This window comes from Eurypyga helias, unplaced genomic scaffold, assembly GCF_000690775.1.
Source record: "Eurypyga helias isolate BGI_N326 unplaced genomic scaffold, ASM69077v1 scaffold5073, whole genome shotgun sequence".
NCBI lineage: Eukaryota > Metazoa > Chordata > Aves > Eurypygiformes > Eurypygidae > Eurypyga > Eurypyga helias.
In genome coordinates this window covers 3,177-15,202 of record NW_010242981.1, presented here as the reverse complement: position 1 = coordinate 15,202, position 12,026 = coordinate 3,177, and the positions used below count along the sequence as shown (strand labels likewise).

General features: G+C 40.6%; 1 protein-coding gene across 1 annotated transcript in view; it reads right to left on the bottom strand.

Annotated features, from left to right (window-relative positions):
* The window catches only part of LOC104507824 (thrombospondin type-1 domain-containing protein 7B-like), a gene marked incomplete at its 5' end in the record, with an annotated part of 35,267 nt that overhangs the window by 21,692 nt on the left and 1,549 nt on the right, over positions 1–12,026 (bottom strand). The window lies entirely within an intron of this gene.

Sequence of the window (12,026 nt, the reverse complement as noted above, 5' to 3'; positions counted from 1 at the left end):
GGTGGCATTGGCACCCAGCTGGCACCCGCTCCAGCCTGCGGACACAAAGCACAGGGTGCAACGCCATAGGTCATGGCCATCACTGGTTTCACACCCTTTCACCCGACACGCGGGTTACCTTCTCCTAACGCAGAGCTTCCCCACGTCAGGGCATCCCATACCCAAGAACGACCCACGCTAAAGAGAGTCGCTCTTAAAACCAAGCAAATCCCAGAGGAAAAACTCCTCACCTTGCACCCAGATATCCCCTTAACGGCACCGGTACCGCCGAGCGCACAGAACACTGTTAAATGCTGATAAATCCTATCAGTTCAACCCAGTTGGCACATTTACAAGACTATTGTCTGAAGCACAATTTCACTTTGATAAAACAGCTGGGGAAGCTTTTCAAGGGTAACTCTGGTTTAACCTATTTCTTGTCTCAAGGCAAAGCTTTCCATTATTTATAACTAAGGTCTAATACTCGTGAAATAAAAACAGTATTTCTAGTAGAAGAAAATTCGTATCTTATGACTTGTCTGAGATTATGATGGTCAGAATACAACTAAACTAAAATAAGCCTTAAAACACCATTTAAAATAAACAAAAAAGCGTAACACAAACTACAAAAATTTCCATACCCCACCAACAAATAAGAAGCATATGAGAAGAAAACCTATTACTTTGTGTCTTCCACCTCTGATAAACATGAACACATAAATGTTCTGCATTTCTGAAATGTGATGATAAAAAAGGCATCGTCCTGCTTCCTGGGTGTTTCTAGGGCTTTTATTTCAAAAAGGCTGAGTTTATATTCAGATATAACATTTTCTCCTGCTTTGTTCTCTCTTTCCACCAGCCCCCAAACTTCTCTTAGATCTCCTCCTCTGCTCTCCCAGCCTTTCTCATTTATCCAAGCTGGTCAAAGCAAAAGGAATTTTTCCTCCTTTTTTTTTTTTTTTTTAGTTTGTTTGCAACAGATCTAATTACTTCGAAGGTCCTAAATAATGCATTTTGCTCTGAATATCCTACGCCCACTCATATAATGCATATTTGCCTTCAAACCAGACTTTGGTTAGCATTATTGGATTCACTGCAATCACACAGATGATAATCTTTTAACTGGAATTTTGTAATTAATTTTGTTGATAACCCACCAAAAGATGCCACTTAACCTTTTTCATTTCCAGTGAACATGCAATGACAAATTAAAAGCTGTGTATTTGCCCACTAACCTGTGGACAAAAAACTGCAGGCATATAATTAACTTCAGTGAAATCAGTGATGTCTACACATAACTCTTTTTATGCCAAGTCTTTAACCAACACCCCAAGCAAACATGACTAAAAACACAGCTGGAGAAAGCTTTCAAGGAGCTGAATCTTTTATGCAAAGATATTTGGAAAAGCAGAACATCCATGTAGTACATGTTGTAGTTAGTGTCACTTCCTACTAAGAGTATATTGGAAAGTTATACCCACCTGTTAGATTGTACTGATATTGGAAGCAATTTTGGTTTAGAATGCATGGTTTCATTTGTGAATCTTCAGGGCAGGGCTTTGTATTGACTGAAGATCTTAGCACTTGGCGAGTTCGGGTTTGCATAACACCTGGATCACACACCTGTGCACAAAAGTGATGTACAGTACAAGAAACCCCTGTAAATCATAGACACCGATCGCCCAGGGTGTTGCATCCACATCCATGGCCATACCGAGCTACGATACAGTCACACTTCTGTTCTAAAGACACTTAAAAGCACATGAAGGAAAAGAAATGTGGTTCAAAGGTAAGAATCTAATGTTAATAAAAGTCATCTCTTGTCCACCCTGATTTGGCTATTTTAGGCACTATTCACTCCGATAACTTTTTGTAAGGATCCTTGGGGACAATGCGATACAGACTGTGCCATTTTGCTGTGCTCTGCTCCCCACCTCTTCCCAAGACTTTTGGTAAAACACCATAGTACCAAACAACAGGACAGTATCTCTGGCCCAATTAACACATTTTTAAGTAATAACTGATGTTACAGCACAGATTTAATTTCTAGGAAGGACATTTGTAATTGCACATCAGTTACAATGCTGACAAGCAGATGGGGTGACTTTTCAAAGTATGTGATACAAATAGTGATGCCCAACTGCCTGCAAGGATTTGCTTGTTCACATTTTTCATGTGAGTATGAGCCAACTGAGCCTGGTTTTCATTTGTGTTTGTACATCCCACGCATGAAAATTGTTTGATTTTAGCAGTCTCCCATCCTCGCTCTCTTAGCACTGTGGCACAGGGGTGTTTTGCTTTCCATTTCAGCTGCAGACTTGGAAGCCGTGACCTGAAGTTTTCTGCCTTCCAGGAAACAATCCCTTTACGTAGAGGAAAGCATCTGCTCATCCACACAAATCTCCTCCCGCAGCCTCCTGCTCACCCCTCATCTGCAGAGAGCTCTTCTCTGTGGATGTCATGCAGAGGTCTCACCCGACTCTGCCAAGCTTTTCCAAAGTTTTTCCCTTGGTTTACTTAATTTGAGGATGTAGCATAAGCACTGGTTGGGCCATGGGAAACGCAGCGCTGCTGCTGGTGTCCCCACCCCGGCTGCCCCTTCCATATGTCATGCCAAGAGGAACTAATTCAGGAAGAAGGACGCATGGCACCAAAGTTTAAACACCAGTGACACCAGGCAAGGCTAATTGGTGGTGAAGAGAACAAAGGATTGCTGCACTGTATCTCTAAATCAAATCAGAGATAAGTCTAAATAAGCCTGTTCTGAAGCCAGGGTGATTATGGGAATACCGCTGGATCTCAGCAGTTTTCCTGCAATCCAGTACAGCGGGAATGGGTGTGTGGAAGTGGTCAAAGTAAACCTAATGGAAATAAAACCCTATTAAAGGCATTCCCAGCCATTTACTGAAGAAGATGACCTATTTAATTCCTAACAGTCTCTCATTAGGACTAAAGATTGCTAAGGAACAGCAAAGAAAACCAAAAGACTCAATGCATCCAGAAATACATTTTCATAAATGCTTGGGAATTTAAAACATGATTTTCCTATAGAGTACGTTACAAAAAAAAAAAAAACTAACAGTTTAAAACCACAGGCTTATTATCATGCAATGAACTGCCTGCAAACACTGAACCCAGCACAGGTGAAAGTATGGATAATTCCTGTATTGTGAATATTAAAGAGAAATGTAATGGCACTGCAGCCTGAATCTAGGTCTCAGACTGCTGTAAAGCGGATTAGTTGCACAGATGAGAGCACAACTAAACAGAAGAAATATCAGAACAAATAAGAAAAAAGTCTGGTACAGTCTTGAGATACATTGTCAGGGCCTATTATGCTTACTTACACTATGTGAAGAAAATTCTATTATGTTCTTATTGCTGACACACACACCTTGACAAAGCATTTTAAATGGCAATCTTATTTGAATATCCATGGTCATCTAAAATAACCAATTGCTCTTAATTATGTGAAAATTAAACCTATGCTATAGGTTTACCAATATTTTATTGTCTTTTCGACGAATCCAGTTGTTCATCCTCACAAGTAGCACTAATAGCTTAAATGATTTGCCAATGAAACAAAAACAAACCTAAAACAAAAAAACAAATCAAAGCGGGTATCTCGGTAGGTATTCCTAATTAATGTTTCTCTGCATTATGTTACCAAAGGGGGGGAAAAAAAAAAAATCAATGAATGCTGTGAAAGGAGTTAAGTCTGTGCCATCTCAGAAATACCTGCTTTTGCTCCCTTCAAAATAAGAACCTGCAGACAGAAAACATGCATCATTTGTAGATAAGTAACTTCTTTTAATAAAATAGTATTTTTCTCCCCATCCAGCGTGCACCCTGTTGTGCTGGATGACAGGGCACGGATGCAGCTAAGCGCTGCCCACGCCATCATACAGCCACCCAGATTTCCTGGCTAGTGGGACCATTCTCCTTCTCGTATGTCCTCCTGGTGGGTAGCAGACTGGTTTAACAGCCGTGACTCAAACAGGTCAAAGTCTATCTTGTGTGTGCCAGGATCCAAATAAACGACTTGTTTACTGGAGCTGTGAGGCTGGCGTTCTCACTGCACTGATGAGCCATGTTGTTCAGAAGCCAGAGCTGATGCGATACGCTCCCCCACTTTTACTGGTTCTGAATAATAAAGAATCTCTGTAGGAAAAATGTTCACTTAATCAAGCTGAGTACATGGGGAAACATGCAAAAATTCAAAGTCTGCAAACTGTAACTAATATCCTGTAATATTATTTGTTGAATTTCTCTTTACGTCAATTGAGAAGTCAATTTAGTTTTATAATTGATTTTCTGGCCTTACTCTTTCAAGTTAACTACGTAAAAAATTGAGCCAAATATATATGGAACTGAATAAGCGGCAGGAGGGAATGACTTGCAAAGACAAAGATGAAAGCTGAGACTTTCAAAGGAGCAAGACTGAGCTGAGTATCCAGTTACCCTGGCATTTCAGTGGGTTTGGGTGCACAACTCCTGCAGGACCCCTCCAAAATCCCACACTGGAAAAATTAAGTCTTTACAACATGGCAAAAGTTGAGGAATGGCTTGGCAGATTCATTAGGCAGGTCTTCCAACAAAATGGAATATGGTAGACAAAGATATTTTATCCAGGAATAACGGGTTTAAATTGAAAGTGGGGAGGTTTAGATTAGATATCAGGAAGAAGTTCTTCACGGAGAGGGTGGTGAGGCACTGGCACAGGTTGCCCAGAGAAGCTGTGGATGCCCCATCCCTGGATGTCTTCAAGGCCAGGCTGGATGAAGCTTGGAGCAACCTGGTCTAGTGGAAGGTGTCCCTGCCCATGGCAGGGGGGTTGGAACTGGATGATCTTTAAGGTCCCTTCCAACCCAAACCATTCTGTGATTCTGTGATTCAAAGTTAGTTGCGGATGTGAATGGTGAAAGTTAAAGAAGGGAACTGTTTCCAGTGGGGAGCTGCTGAGGGCATTAACTAGCAGTAACAGAGAGAAGTGTGCAGGAGGCGAATATTATGTCCCCATTGTCACCGCTGCCATCACTACCAATGGTATGTATGTAGTCCTGAGTCTGGATCTTTAAAAACACTAAGAGAAAAAACAATCACCATCATCGGCAAACTCCATTTTTAGGAGGTAGGACAGAAACAGCAGTCAGTAATATTATAGAAAAGGCAGCAAAAGAAATAACTACTACTTGAGTAATTAAGGTAAGAAATTTTCAGAGAATTAACTGAAAATTGGGCAAGATTGCGGAAGGCGGTGATTCACACAGATGAAGAAAATGACAAAACCAACTTCACTGTTCAAACACTCTTCCATATGCAATAGTGAAGGTGCCGTTCAGATACATGGATCAAGACAGGATCTGGTCTACCCCACCAGGAATCCAAGTGCCTTATCACAAGCATATATGAATCTACAATTGGTTAAAGAAATAAAGCCCACTGTGATTCAGCAATCCTTTACTATCTTCATTAACAACTCTTCCCACTTCTTCTCTTCCCACTAAGTGGATGCTATATTTTCAAAGACATTATTTTACTTCCTACTGTTCTATTAATAACTACTACTTTCACTGATCATAGATTAAGCGTTTTTAAAATTGTTTTTACATTAAGTCAGCCATTACCTCCCATAAGGAAATCACAACTGGCTTGTGCTCAGCATTAGCCAACACTACTTCTACAGTGGAAAAACCCAAGGCAAGAGGAAAAGTTGCAGCCAACAACTGCAGAAAGGCTGTTACATACAACACAAGCGTTCAGTAGTGGGAGTTTTACTTTGACTTGTATTTCTGAGATCACCCCTTTATAGTCATGCAACTTATTTCTGGGGTTATAAATCCCATAGCTAGTTTCCATAGTTGAAGAACATTCTATGTAACAACGGGGTAGAATTAGGCATAATCTCCTTATGCAGAAACTGAAAGCCAAAGTGATAGACTTCGATTGCAATGACTTATTAAGAGAGATTTAGGCAGTGTCTAAGCCAGGTGATGGCTGAACTGAGCGCAATGCAGAACCCTATGCAGGTGCTGAGGCATCTTGCTGATCCATGCAAAGGTCCAGATTGAATAACTCTTGCACAGACCTTGTGTAGAGGAAAGCAAAAAAGAAGGTGGGGTGAAATTCAGCCTCTCGTTTGGGTCTCGGCCCGAGGGAGATGTTCAGTGAACTGCAACGAGGGCAGCTCTGGAGAGCCGGCACCTTCAGCTGATCTTTCCAGAAAACTAAGGCTCTGCTCTGGCAGAGGCCTGGTGCCTCCAGGAATAACAAGCAATTCTTGCTGCAGCCTGGGGACCATCTTAGTTTTAGTACCTGCTTAGCAAGTGCCACCTTTGTCCAATTTCTGCTTTTATTATGGACAACTGAAACCCACTTCTGACACCACCCAGGCTAGAAACAAATTCAAGATTTGTGGATCAAGGAAGGACAATGAATATGGGTGCCAACTGGCAATAAATATAAGAGAGAAAGCAAGTCCTAAGAAATGGAGGTAGCTGTGATGCACGGAGGCAGCAGGTCAGGGGCCTGGAGAACTCTGTACCTTCAAGGTCAAGTCTGACAGTTAAGTTCCACAGACTATGCTGTTTGTTGGATTTAGTCCAGATTCCTTATTGATGACTGCAAGCAATGGGGTATGTAGTTCAGGCATGTGCTTCCTTTGGCAATGGTTATAGGAATGGAATTAATTTCTGGATGGAAATAGTAACAGGGACCTAACTCAGGTCACACATTAATAGCCTACAGCAATAGGACCTCATACACAGACACAGTAAGTTTCTTCACGTGTACAACTATACTGTCTCAGCCTAGTTTATTGTATTAAATCTCAACATTTCCATTATCCTTTTCTATGAAGTGTGAAAAAGTTGATCTAGAGCCAGGGATCTATAGGCCAGGTTACATAAACCTCTACAGAAACAAAATATTATGAAGCAATGAGAGGTACATAAAATGTTAAGATAGGAATGAACCAGAGTTTTTCCTAAAGGTGCATTGAGAAGTTATAAAAGCCATCATCTTGATTCTATGGAGGAACTCTTGGTACTATTAACTAACTACTGCATTTTTTAATATTTCTTTTAGCCAATCACATTTTTCCACCATGACCATGTGTCGCTATTAAAAGCTAACATAAAAAATGAGGGACACAAACATACACAAAGCATGTACCCAGCCTTTGCTCCAGACAATAATGCAATAGAATCACAGACTGGTTTGGGTTGGAAGGGACTTTAAAGACCATCCAGTTCCAACACCCCTGCCATGGGCAGGGACACGTTCCACTAGACCAGGTTGCTCCAAGCCTCATCCAGCCTGGCCTTGAAGATAGACAAAGCACACAAAGTTTGTTCTGGAAGAGAAGGATATTAAACAAAATCCAACTGAGAGGTTATGAATGCTAAGTTCCAGAGTAAGAGCTGTTAACATATCACACGTTAATATACACTATTAGACCTTCTTTGTGATGGATTTTAAAAGCTGTCCATTGATCTAGGCTTTCATATGCATCATAATTGTACAGCACAGAGGTTGTAACCCATTAGAGAGTCCTTTAAGCTGTTTAATTTATCAAAGAGCTTGCATAATGCATGCTGCACTATAAATAGCTGGCCACATTATATTTATCTGGCTATTCATAAGGAAACGTACAACCTCAAACTAAGGTATATGCATTGGCAGCAACAGGATTTGACTATTTTTAACAGTGCAATGAACCGTTACATTGTTCGTAACGATGTGGATGTTTTGTAACAATTTAACAAGCCATTTACAATAACGAGCAGTCTTTGAAATGAAAATGCATTTGCATAAATTTTCTTTCTGAGGTGCATCTAGGTTCTGAAACCTTATCTGCCTCCACATATACAACCATTACTTTTTAAAAAATTATTGTTAATAAAGATGAGTAAAAATAAAAGAATGACTAAAAAAATACAGCAGCTACCAAGTTTTTGACAAAGCCATAGCAAAAAAAAAAAAAAAATCAAGTCGCAGCTACGCATAAGGAGCAGTGTACGTTCTTCCAGAAGAGCCTTGGACCAGCATTAATTCTCATGCTTCACCTGAATAAATTATCCCCTGGGCTAGAAATAGAACTCTGTGTGAGCTTCCTTCTTCAATCCAACCTCCATACTCCCTCTGACAAACCTACATATAAAGGTTCTAGTCGTGGTGAAGACTTCAGTGAGTCGCAATGTCTACACGAGTCCACAGTTTCCCTTCCAGTTGGCTTGGGAGGGAAAGCATTCCCAAACCAGAACAAGTCCAATTCCCATCTACGATGAAAGTCACTGCACAACCTGAGGGTGGGCCGTATCGCCTGGTGCCACAATTAATATGATCAGTTACTACAACATCCCACCCCCCACCCAGCAGATTCAAGAGAATAATAACTCAGTTGTCACAAATCTTGAGTGCTGTACATCGCTATTGATCCATGAGGAAAATGCTCGCTGAAACAGAGACAGCTGTTCTCACTCACCAGACATGTAACCTCCAATAATTAACTAATTTCAGACCTCTTAGAATTAGCTGCTAGAAATGCCAACAGCTGAGGCAAACAAGGAGGCCACTCGGATCGGCTACGGGGGCTGCGACAGCTATCCACACAGCAGCAGCCAGCGAACAAAATAAATTTGTGGTAATTATTTCAGGGACTTGTAGCACAACTCGCATATTAACTCTTTTTAAGAATGCTTTGATGAGTTCAATTGAAGTCAATTAATTACATTTCCAAGTCAGATGAATACAAAGTCAAGACACCGCAGGTAGTGCATGTTATTCGATCACTGAATATGTAACAGAGATGATAGGATTTCGGTTTCCAGATTGTTTAGCTGGGTCTTTGAGCAATCAAGTGATGATGTCTGACTGAACACGCTATTGTAGCTGGAACGAATACGAAATCTCTGAAGCAAAATGCAAGTCAATCTAATTTGCTCATGATTTTTTTTTCTAACTAGCAAGCTTCAAACTGTTATTTTAAATGGCTTTAAAGCCTTGATATTTAAGTTACGTGGATGTTACTTAGCGACAAAGAAGAAAACTTTATGAGCCAAAAAATAGTCTTCAATCAGAAGCAAAAGCATTTTGAATTTACTTCTCACAATAGAGAATGTGAGAATAATAGGGAAGCTTTAAATCAGTAATTATGAGTTTCTTGAATCCAGTAAAGCGACAAATCCTCAAAAGTAACCTCGAAGTATTGCATTTCAGACGGCTGCATTTCTGGGTCACAGAAAAGTGATATTAGAGGAAATATTAAAATTTAGCTTTGTGTAGCAGTGTTAAATAGCACTGTAATCAAGATGCAAAACTTGCAATTCAGTTGGAAAATACACATAAAAGAATAGTCGGAGCATCTGAAATTACAAAGGACCACCCTAGAGACACAAATATTTAAATGAAAAGGGGGAATGCAGGAAAAAAAAGTAGAACGAACACAATGTTCTAGCAGAAAGAAGTATTGAAGAAAATGTGTCCTATTGACAAAGTAGTCGCCACCTTTACAACTCATTGATTTCAACATGATTCAAGATCATCTACTATCCTGAAAATGGAAAATTCACATGGGAAGGGTATTGCCACAAGATAAAACCAAGTAACACCCTAGAAAGTATCCAGAGTACAATGACATATTGACAAAAGGTAAACTGGATAACCCAAAATGCTTTTTTATATTCGGCTGATACGAGTTAGTTATTCAGCTATCAGGATAAATTTATTATCAACACTATAAAATATGAGCAGAACACCAAAGTGACTGGAAAAGAATTCTCACCTGACCAAAACCTTAGGTAAATATCTCAAATCAAAGAGCTACTCAGACAAAGATGAGGCTGAAATTGTGGTTGCTCATTTCTTATAAACTAGAATTTGTCAAGTTTCATAAATCCTCTTTATCTCCAGCAAGCCAAACATGACCAGAGACACAGGAAGATTTCCCAGAATGCTCTTTGGCAGCTTCCTTACAAGTGTTCTACGACTAAGAGTGCCAACTATTTTGATCTGAAATATAAATGTGCTTGAAAAAGAGCAGCCAGGATGTACGGTTTTGCTTTTCTGTTTCAATATGACGTGGTCCTTCAAATTTTTTGGATTACTTGGGGAAGAGAAAGGCGCCATGCTTAGTAAACATTCAAAAAACATTTTATACATCTTCGGAAGACAAGTGTTTACTTCCAGTTTGGCATGAATCAGAAACCATGCATGAGTATAGCAGCCTTTGAGCAAAACTGTATCACAATTAATCACGAACATGATTAAATAGACAGCCCTAATAAGCAAGAGACTCTATGCACGCAAACTTACTCATATGTTTTTTGGGCTCTGTGGGAAGACACTTTAAGCAGGTTGGAGGAAAGAAAGGTCTGGCCAAAAGACTTAAGAGTTTTGGCTCCAGAAGCAGAGTTCTATCTTTGGATGTGTGTGTAAGGTCTCCGTGCAAGGTCCAAACCCAAGCTCTCACTTGCAACCAGTAGAACTACTCAACTGACCACACAAAGCCCTTCCCTTAATGGCAAAACGGGATCCATCCTCCCTAGGCTCCGTTGCCTTTGTAACCCCATTCCCCATGCCCACCAGCTTGTGGCTAATCTCAGTGACCATCTTTCCCCGTGGTGACCCAGGAGATGAAGGGTTGCGTTAATTACCCCTGTGATGATAATGCCTCACTCCTGGCGACCACGTTTCCCTCAATTGCTGCCCATGACGCTGGTACCCCCACACATACTGAAGATAAATCACCATCATGGTACAGCCATTCTGCACTTACAGCAAGCCCAGCGCTTGCCTTGGCGATGTTAAACGTGTGCAGCCCAGGAGGGACTGTGCTGTGTGGTCCTTTCTCCAAAGCAAAGGAACACAAATAGCCTGAGTAGCTATAAAAGGGAGACAGCACTGCTGTAAACTCTTCAAAGGGAGGGTTTTATCTGTCCATAAAACTTCAAGCTGTTTATTGCCGCGTATCTGGACAGAACTATTTAAACACATGCTCCATCCACACAGTCATCTCAGTTTCACAACAAAGCGTTGCAGAACAGCTTGTGAAAACATATTGTTCAGTTAATTGCATTGGCATGCAGATGCCCTCACATTTATGAATTAACATCTATCGTGGCAAAAGGAGACAGAGGGACCATGGCACCCGGCCCTGTGACTGCCAAGAGCTATGCTGCCTGATGGAGTGCAGCCCACGAGCTCTGGGCATCCCTTTTCTGCTTCTGTGGGCTACAGAGGCTTCACCATTGCCAAAAAGGAATCTTCAAGCAGAAACTCAGGGCGCCTAAGGATACTAGGGTGCTTAAAGATTTGAGCGGTCCTTTGTCATCAACTGACTGTCAGCCAGGCATCTGAAAAATACCTAACGGCCTTAAGAATCTCTGTATTATTTTACTACATGCTAAAATAAAAATAAAAAAATCTCTTTTAAAAAAAAAAAAGTCAATGGCAAAGAAACAGCCCAACCACAGTGACACTTTGAAAGGTATCCAAGCATCTGTATAGGTTGCAAGAATGTTATACTTCATCAAATCCATGCTGCTCTGGAGGAGGTGAATGCAGGAAATGAAACACAAGATTTTATTTGACATGTTCTTACCAAGTATATTGATACGCTACACAAAATATTATGGAAGGAAATTACCTGTGTCAGCAGTAGTATAAATACCTGTCCAATAACCACTGAGACTTTTGATAATGGCCCTGTTAACACAGGGGCAATGAATATATGGTTGTCACTTAAATACATCCAGCAAGTCTATTACAAAACTCCTGAGATTAAACCTGGCACCTATTTCAACACCGATCAGAGAGAAACAATGGGTTTGAAATTACATGCTTTGAGGCCAGAGAGTTTTCAGAAGACAGAATTTGCAGCTTCTTTCCGTCTTGCACACTTAGGAAAACACAGACCACTTGGCAGTGGCTTGAATCCCTGCATAATTCACGAAGTTTTGAGTATTTTGTGACATGACAAATTGTTCAGGCATCTTGCTGCCATGTCCTTCTGTTGCTGTTGCCTCAAATCTTCCCTCAAGATTTTG